At 39.2% G+C, this 24291-nt stretch overlaps 1 non-coding gene across 1 annotated transcript; it reads right to left on the reverse strand.

Annotated features, from left to right (window-relative positions):
* Positions 1–6911: 6911 nt before the first annotated feature.
* On the reverse strand, positions 6912–7043 carry LOC114612466. Its single transcript, XR_003710026.1, has one exon. It is a non-coding gene; the product is annotated as a small nucleolar RNA SNORA17 (small nucleolar RNA).
* Positions 7044–24291: the final 17248 nt, after the last annotated feature.

A 24291-nucleotide genomic window follows, 5' to 3' on the forward strand; every position in this document is an offset into this window, starting at 1 on the left:
GAGAGAGAGAGAGAGAGAGAGAGAGAGAGAGAGAGAGAGAGAGAGAGTATTTAAATCCTATCCTAAATCAATATGAAGGTCACATACACTCACGCAAGCAAGCAAGCAAGCAGGCAAACAGGAAGACACATGGGAGGGGGAGTATTTAATTCCTAAATCAATATGGAGGTCTCATTTCTAACTGCTCCTTACAGTTACCTAGAGAGTTGCCAACAAATAGCCTCTAACTATGCTGGCAAAGACTAGCTTAATAGGTTCAAATTTGGGACTACACTGTAAAAGCTTTTCCAGGTAGTTTGAAGCCTAATTCTATATTCTATATAATTCTATATAGCCTTTGGCCCATGGCCATCAGTCTTGGATGAACTTGGATGAGTATACATTTCTTTGAATAGCTAACCAACTCATACAAACAAACAAGCAAAACCTTAAAACCCTAACTCCTAGGAAAGGAGTCTATGCCTTGTACACCAATGCTAGTTATAACACATTTTGTGTTTTTTACTTAGTTCATTTAGTTATTAGCATCTTCTAACCAAACATATAACCCAAGTGACAATGAATCATATTTCTAATGGGAGATCATAATAACTTAGCGTTGAGCCTTTTATATTAATGAAGATGATAAAAAGCCCTTTCCCACACCTTAGTGTTAAATTAAAGGCTTTGTCTTAGCAACTCTCTCTGCTCATCTTTTTGTCCTCGGTTCCTGTGCGTGGTGGGCTGGTGCTCAGCATGTCTGCTGTCTTTGTTCTTATCTTCATCTATTTCTTTGTAATGCAGTAATTAGTTTTAAGATGAAAGCTAATGCTGATTACAAGAGCAGCGAGCTATTAATGCTTCTGGCTAATGTACCACTTAGAAGACCAGGCAGTTATCAGAGGAACTTTTTTTTTAATGTCCTTTCACTGGTTTATTATGACAATTAGAGGAATAAAGTTCAGAATTTATCTCTTTTGCATAAATGAGAGCAGAGATGAAAAGAGGGAGTAATATTCAGGTGAGAAGCAGTGAGCGTGCAGTCGGCAATCCAGCAATCCGTATGCTCATGTCCTGGAAGAACAGCAGTCCAGCATTCAAACCGCGTCTACAAAGAGAGGCCGTCTATGTGTTTCCATATAACTACTAAAGTGTCAAACAAAACACTGGCTGGTATATGTACACTTTCCAGAAGAGAGGGCATATAGGAAGACATCTACAAGTTTATCCAGAGAAATGTTATCTCCTTAATGACCATGATGGACATTTTTTCTTTGACTGAAAGTAGATTCTTTTCCCCACATAAATATCCTGATTAGTTTCCCCTATCCCTCCCAGTTCCTCCCCACCTCCCCTCTCACCCAGATCTAGATCTACTCCCTTTCTGTCTCTAATTGAGAGCAACCATTTACGGATATTGGCTGATAAGCAATGGTGTTTGTTATCTGGGTCAGTTGGAGTCATTGACTTACTCCCTTGTAAAATTCTTCTAAAGGTACCTTCCCCCATGTGATGCTTTCTGTTCTGCTCAATAGATATAGAGCAAAGCCCTTTGTTAGGAGCAGGTACACAGAGCTCATACAACAGACAAGGACATACAAATACAGAGATAGACACAGGGACAGGGATATATTAGCCTTCAGGTAGGCACAGATTCAGACTCATGCAACAGACAGACAGAAGGCACAAGACACAGGAAGTGTGAAGTAGAGGATTCAAATCCGGACTCCATCTTAGTTAAATAATTCTGAGGGCAAGTACTTTAAATTCTTCCCTTAATGTAACAACACCAGTACATTATTGGTGACCCAAAATTAGTCACTAGTTCATATATCACATACATTTAGTCATCACAATGGACTGTAACCTTTCCTCAAAAACCACCTGATACATTCAGTGTAATTATTCTTCATGCATAATTGTTAACATTTGAAAATTCTTGGCTGTATTATATGGCTCCAATTAAGTGACTATTTCAACACTGATGGTGACCATTTATGGCCTATTTGAGAAGCACAGTGTCCAGTGTGGCTCGTTTTCAGGTATGTGGAAGAAAACAGCATTGCTTTGGAAGGATTGACTGGAGTCAGTTGCTGTTTGTCATTTAAGATGAGAGAGGGGAAGGGGGAGGGGGAGGAACTCCATTATGTGGGGACTCATCAGTGGGGCTGAATAAGTGGTCAAGAATACTGGCTGCTATTGAAGAAGACTAGGTTCAATTCTCAACACCCATAAGGTGGCTCACAACTGTCTATAACTTCAGTTCCAGGGGACCCTAGACACTCCTCTGGCCTCTCTCAGTACCAGGCACACATACTGTACACTTATATACGTGCAGGCAAAGCACTCATACATGTAAAATAAAAATAACTTTAAAAAAATTAAAAACAGGGAATCATAAAAATCTGAAAATGTTTTCAGAGGAGTGAAACCAAAACCACCATATGCGGGAAATGCTGCGAAACTAAAGTTTACCAGAAATGTTTACATCATTAAATGCTTTTTATTAGGAAAATCTAAAGTCAATTGTAAACGTTCCCACCTCTTTAGCTCTTAAAATTAAGATCAAAGTGTGGAGGGTGCTGAAAAATAAGAAATCACTGAAACAGGAAACATTAAAAATAGGGGGAGACATTCAGGCTTAACCTTTGTGGAGAACAATGTGATCCCCTCCCTCCCTGCATCTCAGGGTACACGGTGATGTCAGGAGACATTTTTATTCCCACCATTATAGAGCTGGCACCCTAACACAGAAGCACAAGAATGTTTGTCACAACTAATAATGTCCGTTTTGACCCCTCAGAATTGCTAGCATTCCAGCTGAGAGTCCTCAAGGGAGTACTCACGACACACTCTCTACCTTATGGACTGAACAGAGAAACACAGGGTTTGTAGATATCAAATTATCATATTAGTGATAGATAAATGTGATGAACAACTGCATATCCTAAATCCCAGCGAAGTATGTGAAATAGAGAAAACTCACAAACTGGATCCACCCATATTCTATCAAAGAAAGTCTTTTTCATTTATTCTTCTCTCATACAATACATCTCGACCCTGCCTCCTTTCTCCTACCAATCCCCACAACCTCCCCTCTCCCCCAGATGTCTTTTCTTTCCATTCAGAAAGGAGCAGGCCTCCTGGTGATATCAACTGAACTCAGCATAAAAGGATTCAATAAGACTAGTCATATACACTCATACCAAGGCGGGAAAAGGCAACCCAGCAGGAAGAAAGGGGTCACATGAACAGACTTAAGAGTCAGAGACACTCCTCCTTCCATTGTTAGGAGTCCAAAAAAAAATCCAAGCTAAATGCTGCCTGTGTGCAGAGGGCCTGGTGCAGACCAGTTCAAGGCTCTGGAGTTGCTGCTTCGGTCTCTGTCAGCTCCAAATATGGGCCCTGCTTTAGTTGATTCTATGAGCAATGTTCTTCTGCTATTCTGGACCCCTCTAGCTCACATAATCCTTCCTCTCTATCTTCTGTAGAGTTGCCCAAGCTCTGCCTAATGTTTGGCTGTGGGTCTCTTCCCATCAGCTACTGGAAGAAGCCTCTCTGATGACAATTGGGCTAGGCATTGATCCTAAGATTAGCATAGAATATCACTAAGAATCACTTCACTGACTTTTCTTTATTGGCCATGTTTAGTTTTACCCTAGGTCTTTGAGCTATCCAGTTTCTAGATGGATGCTGGCCATCTAAGCAGTATCTGGCGTGTGCTTCCTCTTGTGCTGGCCTCAAGTTAGACCAGTCATTGGTTGGCCACTCCCAGAAGCTCTGACCCACCATTGCCCCCAGTGCATCTTGCAGGCAGAGTAGGTTATGACTCATATGTTTCATGACTGGGATGGTGTCTTAGTTCCACCACCAGGAGCCTTGCCTGGTTAGAGAAGACAGATGATTCAGGCTCCATATCCTCCATTACTAGGAGTCCTTGCTAGGGTCACCCTCATAGGTTGCAGGAAGTTCCCACTGTCCTAGTTTTCTATATCACCCCCCTAAATATCCAACCACTTCACTCCTCTCTCACCTCCGATTCTTCCCTCCCTCATCTGATCTCCCCTGTTCTCATATACACATGGTCCAGTCCACCAATAAAATCTGTTCTATTTTTCCTTTCCAGGAAGATCTTTCTCCTAGCTAGACCACTCCTCTTTATCTAACTTTTCTGGATCTGTGGGTTTTACTTTTATCTGGTAAGTTTCCATTTATAAATGAGTATCATGTTTGTCTTTCTGGGTCTGGGTTGCCTCTCAGGATGACTTTTTTTCTAGTTCTATCCATTTGTCTGCAAATTTAATGATTTAAATTTATTTTTTCCTAACAACTGGTTAATACTTCATTGTAAATGTATCACTTAATTTTTTTTATCCATTCTTCAGTTGAGGGTCATCTCAAGTTTCCAGTTTCAGGCTATTATGAATGAAACCACTAAGAGCATAGTTGAGCAAGTGTCCTTATGGTAGAACAGGGCACCTTGAGGTAGATTGATTCCCAGTCTTCTGAGGAAAAAGTATATTGCTTTCCATAGTGGCTGAATAAGTTTGCACTCCCAGGAGCAATGGAACACTTCAATCTTAATACTACCAATAAAAATGTGACATGGTTGTGTGGTATTAAGAGTCAAGTCTACTAAATTGTAAAGAAAGATAAAATGCTAACTGTACATGGCTTCTTATAGACAGTAGAAGAGAAGAAATACTTCCCAATTCACTATATATGAAGATTCATGGACACACACACACACACGCTCACGCATGCACGTGTGCAATACTTTAAAGGATTTGATGCCGTGATCAAGTGGAGCTCATCTTGGGACAGCAAAGTCGTATTACTACTAAAACACATAAACCATAATATTAACATGCGAAACCAGAAAAGTTTGTACTGAACTACAAATAAAGGAAAAAATTCTTAACCCAAAAGGTATTTACTGAAATACTTATTTACTAAAATACTGGGAAAGACTGAAAGTAGGACACGTCCCCTCGAAGTCCAGGCACAAGGCAAGGATATGTTCCCATGCCACTCCCACTGGGTGTCATATTGCATTCGCCAATACAATAAGAAAAGAGAAGAAAAGCAAATATCTGGTAGTTGGGAAAAAATCAAATAACACAATCACCTACCTACTTACCTAGAAAATACTAAGAAATTTGAACAAAAATAAAAAAAAAACAAAAACAAACACAAAACAAAAAACAACCAACCAGAAAGAAAGAAAGGAAGAAAGAAAGAAAGGAAGGAAGGAAGGAAGGAAGGAAGGAAGGAAGGAAGGAAGAAAAGAAAACCCACTACAAACCTACTAGAAATTATAAATGAATTCAATATGATTATAGAATAAAAGGCTGATACACATAAAACTATTGTTTATCTATATTTTATCAAAAAGCTCTTGGAAGTTGCTGCTACCCTTACCACACAAAAGAAAAAGTTATGCGGAATACTGTGTTAACACCATTTGAAAATACCCTCCTTCTTTCCACACAGGTTTCTCCAGGGTAATCAGAGGTGAATTTGATCAATATACATTGTACATATATGTGTGAGGCTGTCATAAGTAAATTCACTATTGTGTGCAATAACATACACTAATAAAACAATTTTAAATAGGTAAAGAAGAAAAAGGTACTTCATATTTTTTCAGCTCACTTTTGCTTCTCATGTGAGACACAACTTTATTTTATCCTCAGACTATACTAAATATGCCCATGTCAGGGACACAAGTGAAATGTTAGCCATGAATCTAAAAGATACCTCTTACCTATAAACTCTTCTCATGGTGTGCCACTGGTTCATCCCCTGAGACTATTGCTTTTATGTCTATGACATCATCATGTGCTGGTTCTCCCATGAACTCTTGGTTCACATAACTTAAATATTTTCTCTAAAAACTCTGTAACCTAGGTCTCTAAATTGTTGGTCTTCCTTATTTTGTACCCCATTTTCTGCAGCTCCATGCCCCTTGAAATTCTAAAGAAATGGGGGGTACATTTTCATAAAAGTTTTGAAAAGGGTAGGAGTTGAGAAACTTTGAAACATTTTTAATGGCTTATTTAGTGAGTTAATTTATTTAAAAGATATAATTCATGAACAGAATCATGTGTTCATCCATATGTAATACATGTCTTCAATGTATCTTTGAATATGATATTAAAATTAAGATCACTTTCCTTATTTTGTTATCTATAAACTATTCACATACTTACAAATTGTCTGCAAGACTGATTTTATGCAGTCAGTAATAAGAATTGTAAGGTTCTAATCAAAACTTTAGTGGTGATTTAAATAAAATAACAATAACAGTAATAAATCTCACTATATAACCATGTGACATTTTTTTGTGTGTGTGCAGGGCCTGCTTTCCAGCATACTGCAGCAGCTGGTGTGGGGCAGGACCTGCCTGTTCTTATGACCCCAGGGCCAAATCTCCTGCCTGCTGCAGGGAATGAGGGACTAGGGGTAGAGGGTATCTCTCCTTTGTCCAGGCCACCACGTGGGAGATGAAAGGAGTGGTCGGGCCACCTCTCTCATCCTCATATCCTCATGCTGGCTCACTGGCAACTCCTACTATGTGCAGGCCTGCTCTCTGGAGTACTGCAGTTGGATAGGGTAGGTCAGTTCTCCTGCTCTCATACCCAGGGAGGGTTCTTTTCTTTTTTTCTTTTCTTTTCTTTCCTTTTCTTTTTTTTCTTTTTGTTTTTTTCAAGAAAGGGTTTCTCTGTGTAGCCCTGGCTATCCTGAAACTCACTCTGTAGACCAGACTGGCCTCGAACTCAGAAATCCACCTGCCTCTGTCTCCCAAGTGCTGGGATTAAAGACGTGCGCCACCACTCTCGGCAGCAGGGAGAGTTCTTTAGCTCTGACTTGATCCCTGTCCTGGGAGCCCAGTTGGACTGGTTGTCATGTCTGGCTCCTTTTTTTCAGGAACTGTTAAGCTATTAATTATTCAGATGTTCATAGGTTTGAACACTGAGCATAGACATAGCCTCTCTCCTCTCTGCCACCTACAGACACACATGTGACACAGCAGCCACACCTGCAATGGCTTTTGGAGCAGGTATAGATTTTTTATTCATGCTATATTTTCCAAATGTCTTTGGAAATTTTAATATATATGTATACACACACATGTAATATAAAATTTTATTATAAATTTTATTTTATAATCTGTGTTATTGCCATTGAGAATAATCCAATTACCTAACAAACGTCTAGAAAATTGCCATCTTTATTGTCAGTAATAAAGGAATAGGAGAGGAGAAATCACTAATGTCTAAGTAACATGAAAAGAAGATTAAATCTTGCAAACAAGGGAAGTGACAGACACTTGGCAAGAGTTGCTTCTTAAACATTGAGTTTTGTCAAACTCACTGAATCATAAGATTATATGGAATCAATTATGACATTGGTATGAATGTCTGGAGTAATGACGGAACATGACTGAAAGACACAAGTAGCTGTATGAATGTCCCAGAACTAGATTATCATCCACGATTGTTGCATGGGTCCCCAAGTCCTTAGATTATACTTCTATCAACAAGGACAGGAATACCAAGGAGCTGGTAAAAGATAAAAAGGGGGAATGTTAATTTATCAATATGTTGGTTCAATGTATACTTAAAGATTTCTAAAGACTGCTGCACCATGGTGCCATGGTCTCACGGTCCCATGGATGGATGGCCGTAAAATTCAGCAGTGAGCAGTGAGAGTTATCTTTTCAATGATCACATCACTGTAAACTGTGTGTTTATCTTTGAGTGGAAGAAGTACTCCAAATAAGAATGTATACAAGTAAGTATTCTTTCCACTAATTTTAGTGGTCTGGAAAAAAAATACCTGACAATAAAGAATAGGGAAACTTGGAGGCAAGCCATATGACTGATCTGAAGAAATGGATATGAAGTCTGAAGACTTTTCTTTTCCACATACGAACATATTGTATGAAAGAGGCACTAAGCAACCGAGATGATAATTATTATATCATACAGCCTCTGCTGTCAGGCATTCTTGTGCTGGCACAGTGACACATGAACAGAGCAGGCATGTTAGCAAGAAGGCCACCTAGGGATTATATGGGTTGCCGTTCACCACAGCTGAGCTCCCTAATGTTTACTTTGACATTTCCGATCTGAACTCGTTCCCTTGAAGGCACCCATCCGGCACTTAGAATCAACTTGGAAACAACAGGTTTCCTGATTCTCACTTAAGAACTAACCAGAGAGCCAAGTTATCACTACTGCTTTTTATTTAGAAATTAAAATTTCCATTTTTGTAGTCAGATATTAGGGGTATTTTTCAATATTTTATTTTATTTTATGTTTGGCACTCTTGCTCGTTGGAGATGAAATGGTCCCTAAATGAAGTCAGCCATCCATCAGTCCTCAGGATGACTAACTGCTTTTGGTGATATCTGAATATTAATGAGACCAAAGTTTAAATTCCTGACCTTTTTAAAAATTTCATTTTAAGGAGACACGTTTTATTTTTAGCATGAGCTGTCTGGGGCATGTCATTCATCTCCTGCTTCCTGTTTTAATCCCCAAAGAAATTTGTAAAGTAGAAAGAACATACTTTCACAGTTCCTCCTCTTGCAGCTCCAAGTTAGGGACTCCTTAAGGTTATTTCCTGTGGACCCATATTTCTGGTGTTGAACTAACACTGGTTCCAGTGCTACTATTTTTAAGTTTTCCAAAAGCCGCTGTGAGTTGAAATAATCATGTCTGAGATAATTTGCATGCTTAAAAAGTGTAGTTGAATGAAGTTAATGTGAATATAAGTGAATAATTTTACAAAATCAACCTTTATCTCATAGAAGCTTCAGAAAATATATTTAAAATTATTTATCTTAAATGCTCTATCAATTGTTATTTTACCTTTTGAATATACTTAATCAGCTGCTCCTCTCCAGAAGTGCGGACTACTTTTTATCACTGGCTGACCTCACTAGGTATAAATCTACATCAATAGATGTAGGCCACCCTAGCTATGTCACTATCCTCTGTGGTTTGCTCTGCCACTGCTTGGACAGATGCCCCTCTAAAATATCTTATATAGAGAAGCTAACATGATATCAAAATGAATGAATACCCCGTTACTTCATATCACTGCTTCAAAACCTTTAATGGCTATGCATGAAATAATTATTGAGATCCACTAGTTTGAGTTCACATAGGAATTTATTGGGGACATCAGTCTGGGAAGTGAGGTCAGGAGACACTTTTTTAAATTTTATTTTATTTATTTACATTCCAGTCGTTGACACCCCCCCCACACACACACACAGCTCCTTTTATAAGCTAAAGTTTACGCTTCTGGGTGGCTCTAGGGACTGAGGCACTACTACTGAAAACACTACTGCTCTCCAGCCTCAGTCCTCTCAGATGTTGTTCCTCCTCTCTCTGCTCATGGTTGGCTTCCTTTCAATTCTAAGACTATTTCAGAAACCTTTTATTTGGTTTGCTTTCTTCCTATCTACATTTCATTGTTTGCAATGCAGTGCACATTCCAGTTTTCAGCCGCAGCGGCCCAGGGTGAATGCTTCATAGGACATGTTCTTCAAACATAAAACATGCTCTCCCTGGTTAGACCTTAATTGTGGAGAATGAGAAAAATGTTTATCTTGATCATTGTCATAGTCCTACTGATCCTCTGAGTGTCTGGTTTTCTCCTTGCATGTTCCATGAAGGAATTGACTGTGTTGTACTTGGAAAAGACCTTAGTCATAGTGAAAGTGGGTCAAAGATGGTCACTTGCATTGCCTGTTTCCTGTGGGGGCCTCAGTGATAGAACAAGCTCCAACTGGCCTGAACCCCCAGGGTTTACTGTCACCATGTTCTCATCAATGAGTAAAGCTTCAGCCACAATAATACCTTTAAGTTTGCCCAAGTTCACATTTCTGCTAAGTCTTTTACTGACCATTGAATTATGGTTAATTCTCTTCCCTAACAATAATTTTCAGAAATACTTCATGCGAATTTTGTGTTTTTTAAAAAGATTTACTTATTTATTTTATGCATATGAGTACACTATAGCTGTGTCTTCAGACACACCAGAAGAGGGCATCGGATCTCATTGCAGATGGTTGTGAGACACCATGTGGTTGCTGAGAATTGAACTCAGGACCTTTGGAAGAGCAGTCAGTGTTCTTAACCTCTGAGTCATCTCTTCAGCCCTCCAAATTTTATGTTTAATAGCAAGTCTATGTGTCTGCCATGCTATCAAAGACCTTTGTCAGCACTTAGTGTAATCTGAACTCATATCTCGAGCACAACTCTAGAATGGGTACTTGCACAGTGCCCCAAGCTCTGTTGATCCTATATTGTGTTTGGAAACTGATCCATTGAAATTAGTTTATATGGAATCACATTTGAATATTTCCGTATAGCATAGCCTTGGTATGATATTAAAATCTGCAAATCTTGTGTATCTTAATTATATGATCTATGATATATTGTATGAAAATCTACTACTATAGTTTACAAATATATCTTCATAAAAAAGTTAAGGTAGAGTTACCCTATAAATGGGCATCAATGCTTCTACTAAACACTAGAGGCAACCTAATTTAAAAAAAAATGCCAGCAATGCTTTATTTCTTTTGCAATTGTGGACCTGTGAAGTTCCATAGACAACCAAAATGTTAAAGTCTACTGCTGTTGGTTACCATCTAAAACATGATGGTAAGATCCTATTACTAAAGAACCCACAAATTTGAGTCGTAGAACATGGCAAAATCAAGCCGGTACGACCTTGAAACTTCATCCTTACTGGCTAGCTTTCATATGATGAAAATTAATTATCAGTCATATTCAGCTATGAATCCTTTGAGATACAGTAATTACTGCCCTAGAGAGACATGCTTACTGGTGCTCCATCATGGGAGCAACCAACAATTTTCTTATTGGATTTAAGCCCTGCATCACCAAATGAGACTTGTGTGTGATAGATCCTCGGGAGAACTCACCATTGTTAGGCTACTAAATAGACATAGTTTTAAACTGACTCCTTATCATTATACCCATAGTTCAATGCATCTCTTAACCCTTATCCTGGAAGTTTCCATTTGCAGTAGATGGTGACTAACACAGTGACCCACAACTGGTCCTAAAGGAGAGAGAGAGAGAAAGAGAGAGAGAGAGAGAGAGAGAGAGAGAGAGAGAGAGAGAGAGAGAGAATCCCTTGGAAGGGAGTTTGGAACATATATATGTATATGTATATGTATATGTATATGTATATGTATATGTATATGTATATGTATATGTATATGTATATATTCATTCACATACTATACACATATACATAAACATACATAATAAACCCCTTTCCAAGGCAACAGGGAACACTGAGAAAGAAGAGAAGAAAGCATGTAAAAGCAGAGGTAGTGCATGACTCCAAGGAAAGAGAGTCTTCTGCACACAGAGGAACATATATGAACTTGCAGTGGTTGTGACTGTGTCTTAAACCTGAGCAAGTCTGAGACAGACCAAATCCCAGAACAGAGAAGGAGACTGGCCACAGAACTCTACCACTAGCCATGGAACTAATGGCAACTTTTAGCTGCTAAGAACGGGGGAAATAGTTTTGTCTAAGAGTGTAAAGTCAACCACACTTCCATGGAAGACCACACATCCAATGATAATTGGGCAGCACAAACTGGTCTTGATTTTTTTTTTTGAAGACACAAATTATATGGGTAGGGAATGAAAGGGTAGATCTGAGAAGGTTTTGGGAGGCAGACATGATCAGAACACATTATGTGAAGCTTATAATTGAATTTAAAAAAAAAAAAAAGAAATCAGTGAGTGAATCCCAGCTGCTGACTTACTCAAAACTGACTTTTACAATGGAAAACCCTTATTTTTTCTAGACGTACTATATTTTTAGAGGCCTTTTTCTTTATGACAATTGTATGTTACCTCAATATTATAAAAACAGGAAATTTTTCTGTTTTTTTCCTATGGTGTCACCTTCACTCTGACAATGATAATTGCTTTCTTGAGTATATTTCCTTCCTTTTGCTTCTTTTCTTTTACTTTATCTTCTGTGTGGTCTATTTTCATTTACCTTCTCCCATTCACTTCAACCTACAGTCCTTGAACTTGGCTATATTTATCTCCTCTCCCCCCCCACCCCCACACATATACTTTTGATTCAGGAAGGGACACTAGTTAGCAAAGTCTTCACATACTGTATCTTTGTTTTCCGGCCTAGGACAAGGGTGAGATTATTTTACACAGGAATCAACCTCTTATCACAAGTCACGTAAATTTCACCCTCAGCAATCTGTTCCTCATGATAACCAGGTCTAAACTGATTCTCACCCAAAAATTGAATAAAACTTGGAAATATAACTCATTATGATAAAATACAGTCCTGTAATTAAATATACCATCAGCATACGGTACTAGCAACTACGTAGTGCTCAGCAGTATACAACACTAGTTTGAGGCATCAACAAACAACTAAACATCCACAGCAGTACAGATTCTGGACTTCACATCTCCAGAAATCAAGCCATCATTTAAATTTCCAATAGGTGAAAGGTGGGAGTTTGTTGAGATATCACCCTAGGAACTAAACCTTGTGGACAGTCCAGGTATTTCCTATTTGTACTGCCCGTCTTGTTGCTGAGAGAATCAAGCACACAAACACAATTCTGCTTTCAAATTGTTAGCTTGATTGGCATTTCTTTCTTAATTCCATGCGTTTGCCTGTCAAAATCTTAAGTGTGTGTGTGTGTGTGTGTGTGTGTGTGTGTGAGAGAGAGAGAGAGAGAGAGAGAGAGAGAGAGAGAGAGGTGGTATAGCCTACTGTTTTTGACTTTAATATCTTTTTAGTCCATCTTTTCTTTGGCCAGCTTACCTTCTAAATACAATGGTAACTGCACATCTACAATTTACTGCTACAGGATCTTACAAAAGTTTCTCTGACTCTTAGTTCTGAAAAAACAAGGCCTCAGCATGACATGCTACTTTCAAAGAAACAGTCAGGCTTTGTTATTTTAAGGTACGTTCCGGGTCATTCCAAAGCCAGCTTGACTTGTATCTACATTCAGAAAGAAGTAAAGCTGGAAATTACTAGTTTAATGTAATGTAATACTTGGTGCAGAGCATCTCCTTGGAGCTGAATGTTGTTTTTCTCGTTTGTCTTGTGTATCTCAGTGTGGTCTCAGATGGCCTTGAACTAACTAACTCTCTCTCTCTCTCTCTCTCTCTCTCTCTCTCTCTCTCTCTCTCTCTCTCTCTCTCTCTCTCTGTGTGTGTGTGTGTGTGTGTGTGTGTGTGTGTGTATCCCTGGCAGAGTCTTGGAACTTGGTATTTAAACCTGGTCTGGAACTCAGAGTTCTGCCTGCCTCTGCCTCCTTAGTGCTGGGATTAAAGGCGTGCACTTCCATGCCCAGATCTTGAACTAATTCTTTTGACCTTGACTCCCCAGTACTAGGGTCACAGAAATGAGCCACTTCCACTCCCAACTCATGAGACTGTTGATCATCTTGCCTCCAATTTCATAATCGTTGCTTGGCTCAACTCCAGTTCCATGTCACTAATAACTAACTTCTCACATAGATTCCCAAAACAACTCTGTGCACAAGATAACATAGAAAGGCCTAAAAATAATGTGACTACAGTATGTTGATGCCATAAAGTGAGATCTCTGAAGCTTCCAAATTTAATTCAGCTTCTCACACTCAGTACAGTGTTGAAGACAAACATGTGAAATGTGGTTTTCTATGCAAGAGCCTGAATTTGTGAATAAAAGAAACCAATTTAAATTCCGAACTATCATGCTATGAACAGAAATATATTTCCTTAGCTGGCATAGTGGTGCATGCATTTAATTCTAGCACTGAAGAGGAGGTGTAGGCAGAAGGCAGAGCTCTGTGAGTTCTAAACCAACTTGCTCTACATCAAACTGAGTTTCAGGGCTGCCATAGCTACATAGTAAGACCTGTTTTGGTTTGGTTTGGTTTTTTGTTTGTTTGTTTTGTTTTTCTTTTTGAACATTAATCAATCAATCATTCCTTAAAACTTTATGGGGCCATTTGATCTATAGGCAGAACAATCCCAGAAGAAGTTAATGAAATACTATAATGAATTATACCAACAGAGAACATGGTCCTTCAAACAAATTTTAGCCTGGAACCAATTTACAGATGCAAAGGCCCTGAGATAAAGGGGACTTTATCTTGCTGCAATTCTTCAAGACTTTGCTGCTAATTTTTTCCCAGTCATTTCCCAGAAGGATTTATGGCTTTTCACTGATTGTGAAGGACCTACTAGACACTGGCTTTGAATCAACACTGATTTTAGGTGGCTGCAAACAGCAGTGTGGCCCTCTAGTTAAAGTAGGAGTGACACAGGACAATTGGCCAATGGAATCTCCACCAAAGGCCCACTTGCAGTAGGTCCAATGGATCCCTAAAACTCTTTTATTTTGTCAGCCTCAAGATGTATAATTGGGATATATATTCTTAGAAGTCAGGAGATGAGCTCCACAGCTTCTGCTTTCTGCATCTACTTCCTGCTCCATGCCCCACCATCATGGACTCTAACCTTCTAGAGATGGTAATAAGAGAAGAAATGAGAACCCCTTAGAGTTTCTTGAAGACAAGAAGCTTCAAGTGCTTTTGGCCTGAAAGTTTCCAAAGATATGTCATAGAATCCTGGAAGTGTGATAGAAACAGCTCTAAAATTCAGAGACAAAGAGCTCCAGTACCTCAGTCTGGGTGCTTTCAGGGTGGATCATACATATGTTGAAAACAGAGCAGCACTCCATGCTGCCTGCTGCTGTTGACAAACTGACTTGGTTACTTTCGTGGTGGATACTAACTGTGGCATCAAAGTGTGTAATGAACACAGTGGCAGTTCACTGATGAACAAAAGTCATCAGTTTCAATGTGAGAAGGTTTTATTTTAAGTCACTGGTATAAGAATGAACTCGTTCCATTTTAATGTAAGTAATTAGGGAGTATGTAGAATGTTTGTCTGAGATTCCTTCAGCCAATGCTCTTGAAATTATAAAATTCACAGGCTGCCTAAAGATTCCAAGGGATATTGTCTACTATCCCCTCAAACATGGTGCTGACTGAGACAGAGAGGGCAATGGTGGTAACACTATTCTCCACCATGCTGTCTGTAGGCAGCAAGAGACAACTTATGCACTTTAGAAACATGGTACTGTAAATGAAGACAGAGAAGAGGTGTACAGATGACTCAATGAAATACATGTGGCATGCATAGTGTGGGAGCCTGTATAAGAAAGTTGTGAACTTACTGTGAATTAGGATGGGGCAGAATCAAGAATGTTCTTCCCACAAAGTATCCTTCCAGAAAGAATTGCATAAACTGTGATAAATGAACGTGCTTGAAAGTAAGGACATGAAAGGAGTGCCCTGATTCCTCACACTATATTGTTGGAAAGGTATTGGCTTTGGAGGAATATTCTTGACTCTTAAATAGGACCAAGTTCATACCCATAAGTCATAACATTAGGTGTATTACTTTGATGTGCTAGTATTTGCTTAAGCTAACTGTAAATGGCACCTCATGTTTTGCTTCCTTCACTGGTAAAAACGGGAAGTTCTTTGCATTACTCCTCAGTGCAGACTTCTGAAGTCCCCTAGTTACCCTATTTAGATCTTTGGCATTTCCTTCAGTCCACCTAGACTTAGCCTCACTGCTTTGGATGAGTCATCAGTGAAAAGTCAGTTTTACATGAATAGATGCTCAAGCAATCCCTGAATGAGCATACTGTTGGTGGAGGTAATTGGTAAGACACCAATTAAAATTAAATGCTTGCTTACTTGTCCAGAAAGATCAGCAGAAGCAATTTGCTTTCTACTGACAAGGCTGTAGAAGTACAATACACCTCACTCTTCTACCTCAAGGGCCTCTAGTCCCATGTCATAAGTTAGTTGTAGGGATCTTGATCTTCTGTCTCCTCCACCATAAACACTGCTCATGTGGTAGCAACCACTCTAGACTTGTTAATGAAGCATCCCACTAGATGATAGGAAATAAGTCCAGCCCAAACCAAAAGATCTTCTGTGTTGGTAAAATTGCTAGGCATTCAATAGTGTGGGGCATGAAGAGATGTTCTCTCTAAGGAAGGTTCCTTAACCAGTGGGCCATGTCCCCTTTGGAAGTTGAATGATCTTTTCACAGGAGTCACCTAAGACCATTGAAATACATCGATATTTACATAATGATTCATAACAGTAACAGAATTACAGTTATAAAATAGCAAAGTAGCAACAAAGAAGAGTTTATAGTTGGGGTCACCACACATAAGGATCTGGATTAAGGGTCTTAGTATTAGGAAGGTTGAGAACCATTGATCTAAGGTGAAGGATAAGTTTTTGCACCTGTCTTCTACCATCAATAAATACATATATAAATTAATAAGTACAATTCTTAGTGGTATATTTGAATTTGGGAAGCATTACACACCTAACTTTATTATGTTATCCTGGTCCATATATCTAATGACTTGGAAGAGTCTTAGATTTAAGTGGGTCAGGGAATATGGTAAAAGCTCTTTAATAGATGCAGGGTTATGCACAGGCTTCTATGCCACTTCTTCCATGCGACACAGTAGAGTCAATGGTACTTGAAGTGCTAGACAGGGATGGTGTTTAGAGTCTGTGACAGGTACTCATAGGTGAATCATAGCAGAGGGTCTTAGGATTTTGGAGCAAGGTGATGCTGTCATGTGCAATCAACTGTTTCTCTTTGGGAGTCAGCTCTTGCTATTGAGACTGTTAGGAAACTGAACATTTGACAGCTGATTGAGCTGCTTATCCTAAGCTGGATGTTGTTTATATCTCAGCAAGCCATGAAGGTGAATGCACACACTAACTCCATCATCAAATGGAAGCTGTGTACCCATGATCAGGCCTGAGAAGATCCTTCCTAAAGATACAAATAAATAACATAAAGAATTTTTCCAATTGCCTCTTATTTCTACTTGTAATAAAAAATATCTTCTGTGTCCAAGCGTGCACTTTTGGCCTCAGGAGCTGTGGTTCACAGATGCAGGTGCCATTTAGAAGTGAGACACCCTGAGGGACATTGGTGTAGAGAAATCTTCACAGAGATCATAACTTCAGGCGGGGCTCATTCTCATACATTTTCTTGGAAGGAGAATTGGCCAGATGTGTGATTGATTATGGATTCCTGATTCTTGGGCTGTAGCCAATGGTTTGGCCAGATAGTTGGGGACATAGAACGATCATGATTAGAAACTTTGTGTGAAAGACATTTGGGAAAAAAGTATATGACTATTTTTTTTCCAATTGGACAAAGGTTGTGAAACTACTCAAGTTCCCTGTGATTGCTCAGAAGAGGGTGATCTCAGTAGATGAGAAGTTAAATAGTTTAGTTAGGAATATGACTCATTCTGTAAATGAAAATCAACCTCCCTCCCTCTTGAAATCCCTGTATTTGCCCAGTGGTCCATGAACAAAGTGATCATGATTGCAGGGCTAGGAATTAAGTTTTCTTTAGGCACATATCATGGTCTTTCATAGGATTCATATCCAGCTCTAACTTCAGTGTACCATTGTTCTTCAGCATGGTATGCGTTGTGGGTAGGTTGGGAGTTGTGTGCATTAGTAGCTTAGTTTCTACCAGGGAGATGGCTAAATGACACAGACATTTCCTCAGATGAAACTGAGATGATTTATGGGTAAATTAAGTAAACACTGCCAGTAAGCATGCTTGTTGTTATTGTTATTGTTGTTGTTGTTATTGTTGCTGTTATTGTTTTGTAATAATAATTTTAAAAAGCTATTCCTCTGAGTCCCTATGGTCATGTTCCAACCATTAGCATCTCCTTGGAGTATGGAGAGCCATCAACAGTATTTATTAAACAGTTACCACATATTAATCTCAGTCGAGCAGTTACCTTCCTCCCTCTTCCTGTGCTCTGGATCTCAGTTGCTCTTGCTTTACCCAGGACTGTCTTTCAAGGCAGCATCTCTGAATTGTTCGCCACCATTTATTAAGCTTAGATTGGATGCTGTGAATATAGGTATGTGAGAACATTTCCTAGTAGTATAGCAAGGGCATCTCTTCCTGTTTGCCTGCAAGTGTTGTTTCTCCTGACTTAATTGGAGCCATAAAGTCTTAGCAGGCAACTACTGCTTACTCTGAAATTTTATTTATAATATAGACTTCAGAGACTCTAGGCTGTAAAAGAAGAAGGGTATGTCATGACCATGAGCAAAACATTTTATTTTTATTTGTGTTCAGCTTTTCTCATTGGGTTCTCTGTCCTGTGCTCAACAAATATAACTCTTCCCATAAGCACATTGCTTTACAGCTACCAGTACCAATTATTTTCAAGGTTAATGATTTTTCTGTTCTTGCCACCAGCTCCATACTACTGGTTTCTCCCCCACTCAATTCATTTTTTTCCACCACAGTCTGAGTTTATACGCTTAGCCATAAATCCAAGCATGTGGTTTTTATCTTTATAAGTCTTTCTTGGCTTCCTGCTCTCTTCAGGGAAAGTAACCCAGTGTTGTCCAACCCAGACCTAGGTTTCTCCTTGAGCCATCTTCCTTGAAATTCTTATCTAAAACTGTTTCCTTCCCCTGTCACCGGCTAATTGCAAACTGTCTTTTTTCTTCTCAGTCTATCTCATGACTTTAAAGTTCTGTCTAGATAATTTTTTAAGATTTATTTTTTACTGTGTGTGTGTGTGTGTGTTTTGCCTGCATGAATATAAGTGCTTCATGTGTATGTGTGATGCCCTCAGAGGCCAAAAGATGACAGATCCTCTGGAACTGAGTCCTTGGCAAGAATAGTAAATCCTTAAACACTGAATCATCTCTCCAGACACCGCCTGTGTGGCTATATTTGATTGACATGCATAAGGATTTAAATGTTCAATGTATCATGTTGATGAGTTTGTAGATAAGCACACTGATGTGTTTGTAGATGAGTGTATATTCATGAAACTCAAGCACAATCAGTTCTATAAACATGCCTGACTCTTCCAATTCCATTGATTTTTTTTTTCAGCTAGGAAATATCTTTAGACCGAGTTTCCATTCAGCCCTTACAGCCCTTACATAAGCCATTCCTCAAAGCTGCCGGCCAAGTCCATCTGTTTAGGGGACTAGCAGAGCATTTTGTTCCATTTATAATATGAGTTTCATTGTGTAATAGTTTATCTGGTCATATGTCACTTTCCTACTAAATCAAGAGCGCCACCTAGGATATCTTATGCTCTTATGCGTTTTCGCATTCTCTGTGACTTGTATAGTTTGCCGTGTAGCAAATGCTCAAAAATGACTGCTGAAATGAAGGAAGAAAATTTCCCACTTAATTAACAAGTATATATATATTACTATTCTCAAGTGATAGCTCAATCATAAGAGATAGATGCCATGGTCCCAGCACAAGAACTCTGATAACTGAAGCCTCAAAAGTGTCTAATTGAAATAAACAAGCATCTCTCTGGCAGGATTTTGATACAAGTAGTTAGGTGAACAGCACGGCTATTCTAGGCCTGCTGTCATCTTGCACTCATCTCCAGAACAATTGTGGAATGAGCTTTGGGCTGGCACTGATGACTTAGGAATTCAAGCTCTGTGTGATGCCACCACTGTTTCCTTTCTCATCCCCCCACTGCTCTCTGGGAAGGTCTGGACCAGGGGTGAGATCTCCTGACTCAGAGCAAATCAAGACAGAAGGCAGAGTTCTCATGCCCAAATGGGGATCAATAGACTTTGGTGCTGTAGGTTAACAAAACATTTTCCTTCTTTTGTCCATAACTATTCACTACTCATTATCCTTTACAGAATCATTAATAAACAGCAGTAAAGAAACACACACAACACACACACACAACATACACACATACACAATCTATAATCTTTGGACAAATTCTGAAAAACTTTTGCTTCCATTTGTTACCCTTTTTCCATCCAAAAAGGCTCAATTTAAAATCTCTCTGGTCCAGGAGGATTTCTGGACTGCTCAACTAGTTTTATCAATGTCAATATTTTCTCAGTTATTGCCAGTTTTGATCATGGGCTACTGCCAAAATGCATGTATCATTCATCTGTGAGTTTCTCCCCATAGACAGACTGTTTATAAGCTCATGTTCTAGTGACAGAAAGCATATGGGTTGACTCATTGTCCTGTAGCCAGTCCAGCATCAACAGTTTGCCTTCACTCGGCTAATTAAACCTTCAAGCTAGATAGCTGGTTATGCTCTTTCACACACATGGCCAGAGTATTTGGGAACAAAAAACTATGGTAATCTTAACAACCAACATGCTTTATCTTATGTTTATGGCTCTTTATTTCTCACAGTTCTGGATAACATACACATTTGGGAGGGGGTTGCTGCATCAGTTCAGCAATCTCCAACACAGCTGAGTCGTCAGCATTGTAGTGTGATGACACAGGCATGCGCATAGCAGCAGCATGAACTTCCTGTTTGCATTAACAGATAAGAGTAAGCACTTTCAAGACCTCTCATTCACACAGCAGAGAAGATGAACTGCATGGTTACTTTCTTTAACTGCTAATAAAGACACTTCTCATTAGATCTCTCTGTACAATTTGAGTTGTCAAAGTTACTATCACTGAAAACAATTTTTTTTTTTTTGAGAAAGGGTCTTACTCTGTAGCCCCAGGTGCCCTGAAACTCTCTATATAGAACAAGCTGGTGTCAGACTTATAAAGATCTGCCAACCTCTGTCTCCCGAGTGCTGGGATTAAAGTCCTGCACCACCACACCTGGCTGAAAACCATTTTTTTTATATCCAATGTAAAGTGGTAGAGAACCCAGAGTCAGAATGCCCACGTTATAGATTCAAATCAGGGAAAGTGAATTGTATGTGAGGATTTTTCAGTTTTCTGAAATTCCATCTTTAATAGAGGGAATTGGAAACAAAGTGGTGTTTAACTTTGTTACTACGTTGCTATCTCACACTTGGAGAAAGAAAGTTGTATTTAGGAAAATATATGCATATTCACATATGTATGCAATATCAATTAATGAAAGAAGAAGCCATGAATCTGAAGAGGGATGGGGAGGAGTATATGGAGGACTTGAAGGGAGGAAAGGCAAGGGAGACGTGTTGTAATTATATTATAATCTCAAAAAAATACCCACGAACAACAGCAAAGTGAAAAGGATGCTATAGAAAAAAAAAGAAAGGGAGAATGAAACAGGACTAGGAAGGATGACAACAGTGGTTAGAAGTCATTTGTCCCTCAATCTGGAAGATTCATAGATTCTGGAAGACACATGGTTAGATGGAGGAAGTCACTCTGCAGAGTGTGTGGCCACAGAGGTGTTGTTTGCTGTGTCTGTCATCCTCCAGCTCTACCTTGGCTGCTCCTGTTGCTTGGATTACTGTCCTCCACAAATGGGTGGAACTGGTAGGAGACTCAGAAGTTCTCACCAGTGGGTTTGTGCGGTCTCAGCTCCAGCTTTCTATCAGCAGCTTTGGCAAACTGGAGGCCTTTCGCAGGAAGGATTCTGAAGTGTGTCACAAAGGACGTTGTACGATTGCTCGTAAAACAATATCTGTCTTCAGAAAGCACTGGGCCCTCACAGACCATAGGGACTAGATGGTTATTGGAGTATAACCAACTCCCATTAATTACAATCCCACATGTCTTCTTCTTAAAGCCTTTCTTTCTGTATCCTGTGTTTTAATACATTGCTTGACAAAACCCAGATGGCATTTTACTACATATTTTACTCTCAGCAGGGCACAAGCACAGACCGACCCCGTAACCATAAATATACTTCCATAGGAAAAGATTAAACAGTGGAAACCATATTAAGGAAAAAATTCCCATAGAAGACCTTTGCATATAAAGGAAATATTAAAAGAATAGCCTAAGAGAAATGTTTTTGTATATAACATACTTCAGAATCACTACATTAATAGTTAATTATACAAAAAGTCTAAGTATAGAAGAAACTTATGGAAGAGTGAAACTGAGTTCTTCCTTCTCCCACATTCCTGGTGGCTGTTTCTGACTCTTTGTTAACAGTTTGGTGCGCAGATAGACATTCAGAACCCAAATATCCGCATGAGCTCCTCAGCCTCTCCCATCTCTAGAGGATGACTAGTCAGCAGTCTATGGAGAAGGAAGGATATTCCTTGAGTAAGGCTTGCTTAGAGAAATGTCTACTCAGAAGGGGATCTTAATGTCTTGTGATCCCTCTTGGGCCACGTGTGCCCATGGCTCCTGGTTACCTTCTAGACCAGTGTTTCTCAACCTGTGTGTCACTATCCCTCTGGGGTGAAATGACCCATCCACACGCACGGGTCACATATCAGATATCCTGCATATGTACATTATAATTCATAACTGTAGCAAAGTTAGTTATGGAGTAGCAACAAAATGATTGTATTATTGGGGGTCGCCACAATGCAAGGGACTGTTATTAAAAGGTCAGAGCGTTAGGAAGGTTGAGAACCACTGTTCTAGATCTCCAGAGACCCCTCAGCAGGGAAATCTTTGCCCTCTCAACATGAGCTGCAAAGGAACTGAGGTAGAGAGTGTCTGCCTCTCTCCTTTCTTCATCTCCTTGTCCTCAGCACTATGACAAGGTCTGAGTTTTGCTGAAGGGAATAAAGCATTCCATGCTTTTATTATGACTTACTCCAAGGTTCAGAAAAAGCAGCAGCCTAGAAGCTAATAGCTTGAGATACTGTTCTCATGTAACATACAAGACTCAATACCAAACCTGGGACTCTTTGCTAAGAGCAATGCTTCCTAAGAGATTCTAACAGAAAATAAGAAGTGATAATTATTGACATAAAACCTGAACACAATAAGACAGATTGAGAGTGGGTAGACATTCTAAATTTAGTTCCCTTTAAGATAATTTTTGCTAATGTTAATCAAAGACTTCTGCCTTTTGGGTTTTTTTTTCTTTTGAATGAATCCCCATGAGCAGGGGAATCATCATGGTTCACTCAGATCAGTTGCCTCCAGATTGATATCACATCCATTTCCCACTAAGTATTCAGATACACATACACACACACACACACACACGACACATTTTCATACACTACACACACAGACAGACACACTGACACACACATGCACACAGGTATTCATACCCGCAGGCATACACAGACCTATACTTGCACACAAAGATGCACAGAGGCAAATACACAGTCATAGTCACACATATACACACACACAGGCACACAAAAGTACGCACACAGTCATAGTCACACACACATACACACACTCACTCACATACACAAATACAGACACACTCATTCTGTGAATCAGAGACTGCATAGCATGAGCCACTTGGGAAAAACTGAAAATAAAGTCTCAGACACATAGACATTTGCTGTTCAATGTGTGAACATTTCCATTTCAAGTCAGCGTCTCATCTGGCAGGGCAAAGGTCATTGCTTCTCTTCAGTCTCAAATCTGTTCTCACTATCCTTCAAACCTGTTTTAGCCGACCTATGTATAAAAGGAGACTTGAATGATGCACAACTTTATACTTAAAGGCCACACCTTTAGCTATTCAGTTAAAAGTTAATACAGCTTGTGTTAATCTAGCTGAATGCCAGGTTAAGAACTTTTAAGTTGGGAGAGGTAGTTTTATTCTTCCCGTTATATTGAAATACACCTGTATGAAAGGATGTGCTGCTTTACTACAAGAACGAATGTAGCACCCAGTCTACAAATTGCTGGAAAACATATATGAGGAAAAATGCAACAAATTAATATTCTCAGTGTTATAAAACTGTAAGAAAAAGGAATCCTAATAGCAAAATTGGTAGAAACCAGTATTATTTACAGAAAAGAAGTAAATATTAAAATAAAACCATGAGCATTGCTAACAATACATAGTCAAAGCGAAGTGTAATGAGACCATATTGTTAGCTATCATATTTACAAAAAAATGCTCAGAGATGCCCTGACCACAGAGATGAGATGAGTCTGCTGCCTTTATCCAGATAATTTATCATACTTGACCCAGAGAAGAAGCTCAGAAATGTGTCACAGAGTGCTACCTTTTAATACCTCCCTATGTTAATTAATTAACTGATTGTGTGTACATGTTCATATGTATGGATACACAGGTAGGCATATGCCTGTGCATGTGGAAACCAGAGGTTAACCTTATTGTTGTTTTTTGGGAGCAGTCCAACTTGTGACAAAGTGTGTCCCTTAGTATCTGGAACTGGTCAAGTAGTCAGGCAGTACCACCTCCTTAGCATAGAGTTCTAAACATAAGCCATGAAATCTGGCTTTTCACCTGTGTGTTGGGAATTGAACTCAGGTCTTCATGCTT

Source organism: Grammomys surdaster, unplaced genomic scaffold, assembly GCF_004785775.1.
Source record: "Grammomys surdaster isolate TR1022 unplaced genomic scaffold, NIH_TR_1.0 126158, whole genome shotgun sequence".
In the NCBI taxonomy this organism is placed as follows: Eukaryota; Metazoa; Chordata; class Mammalia; order Rodentia; family Muridae; genus Grammomys; species Grammomys surdaster.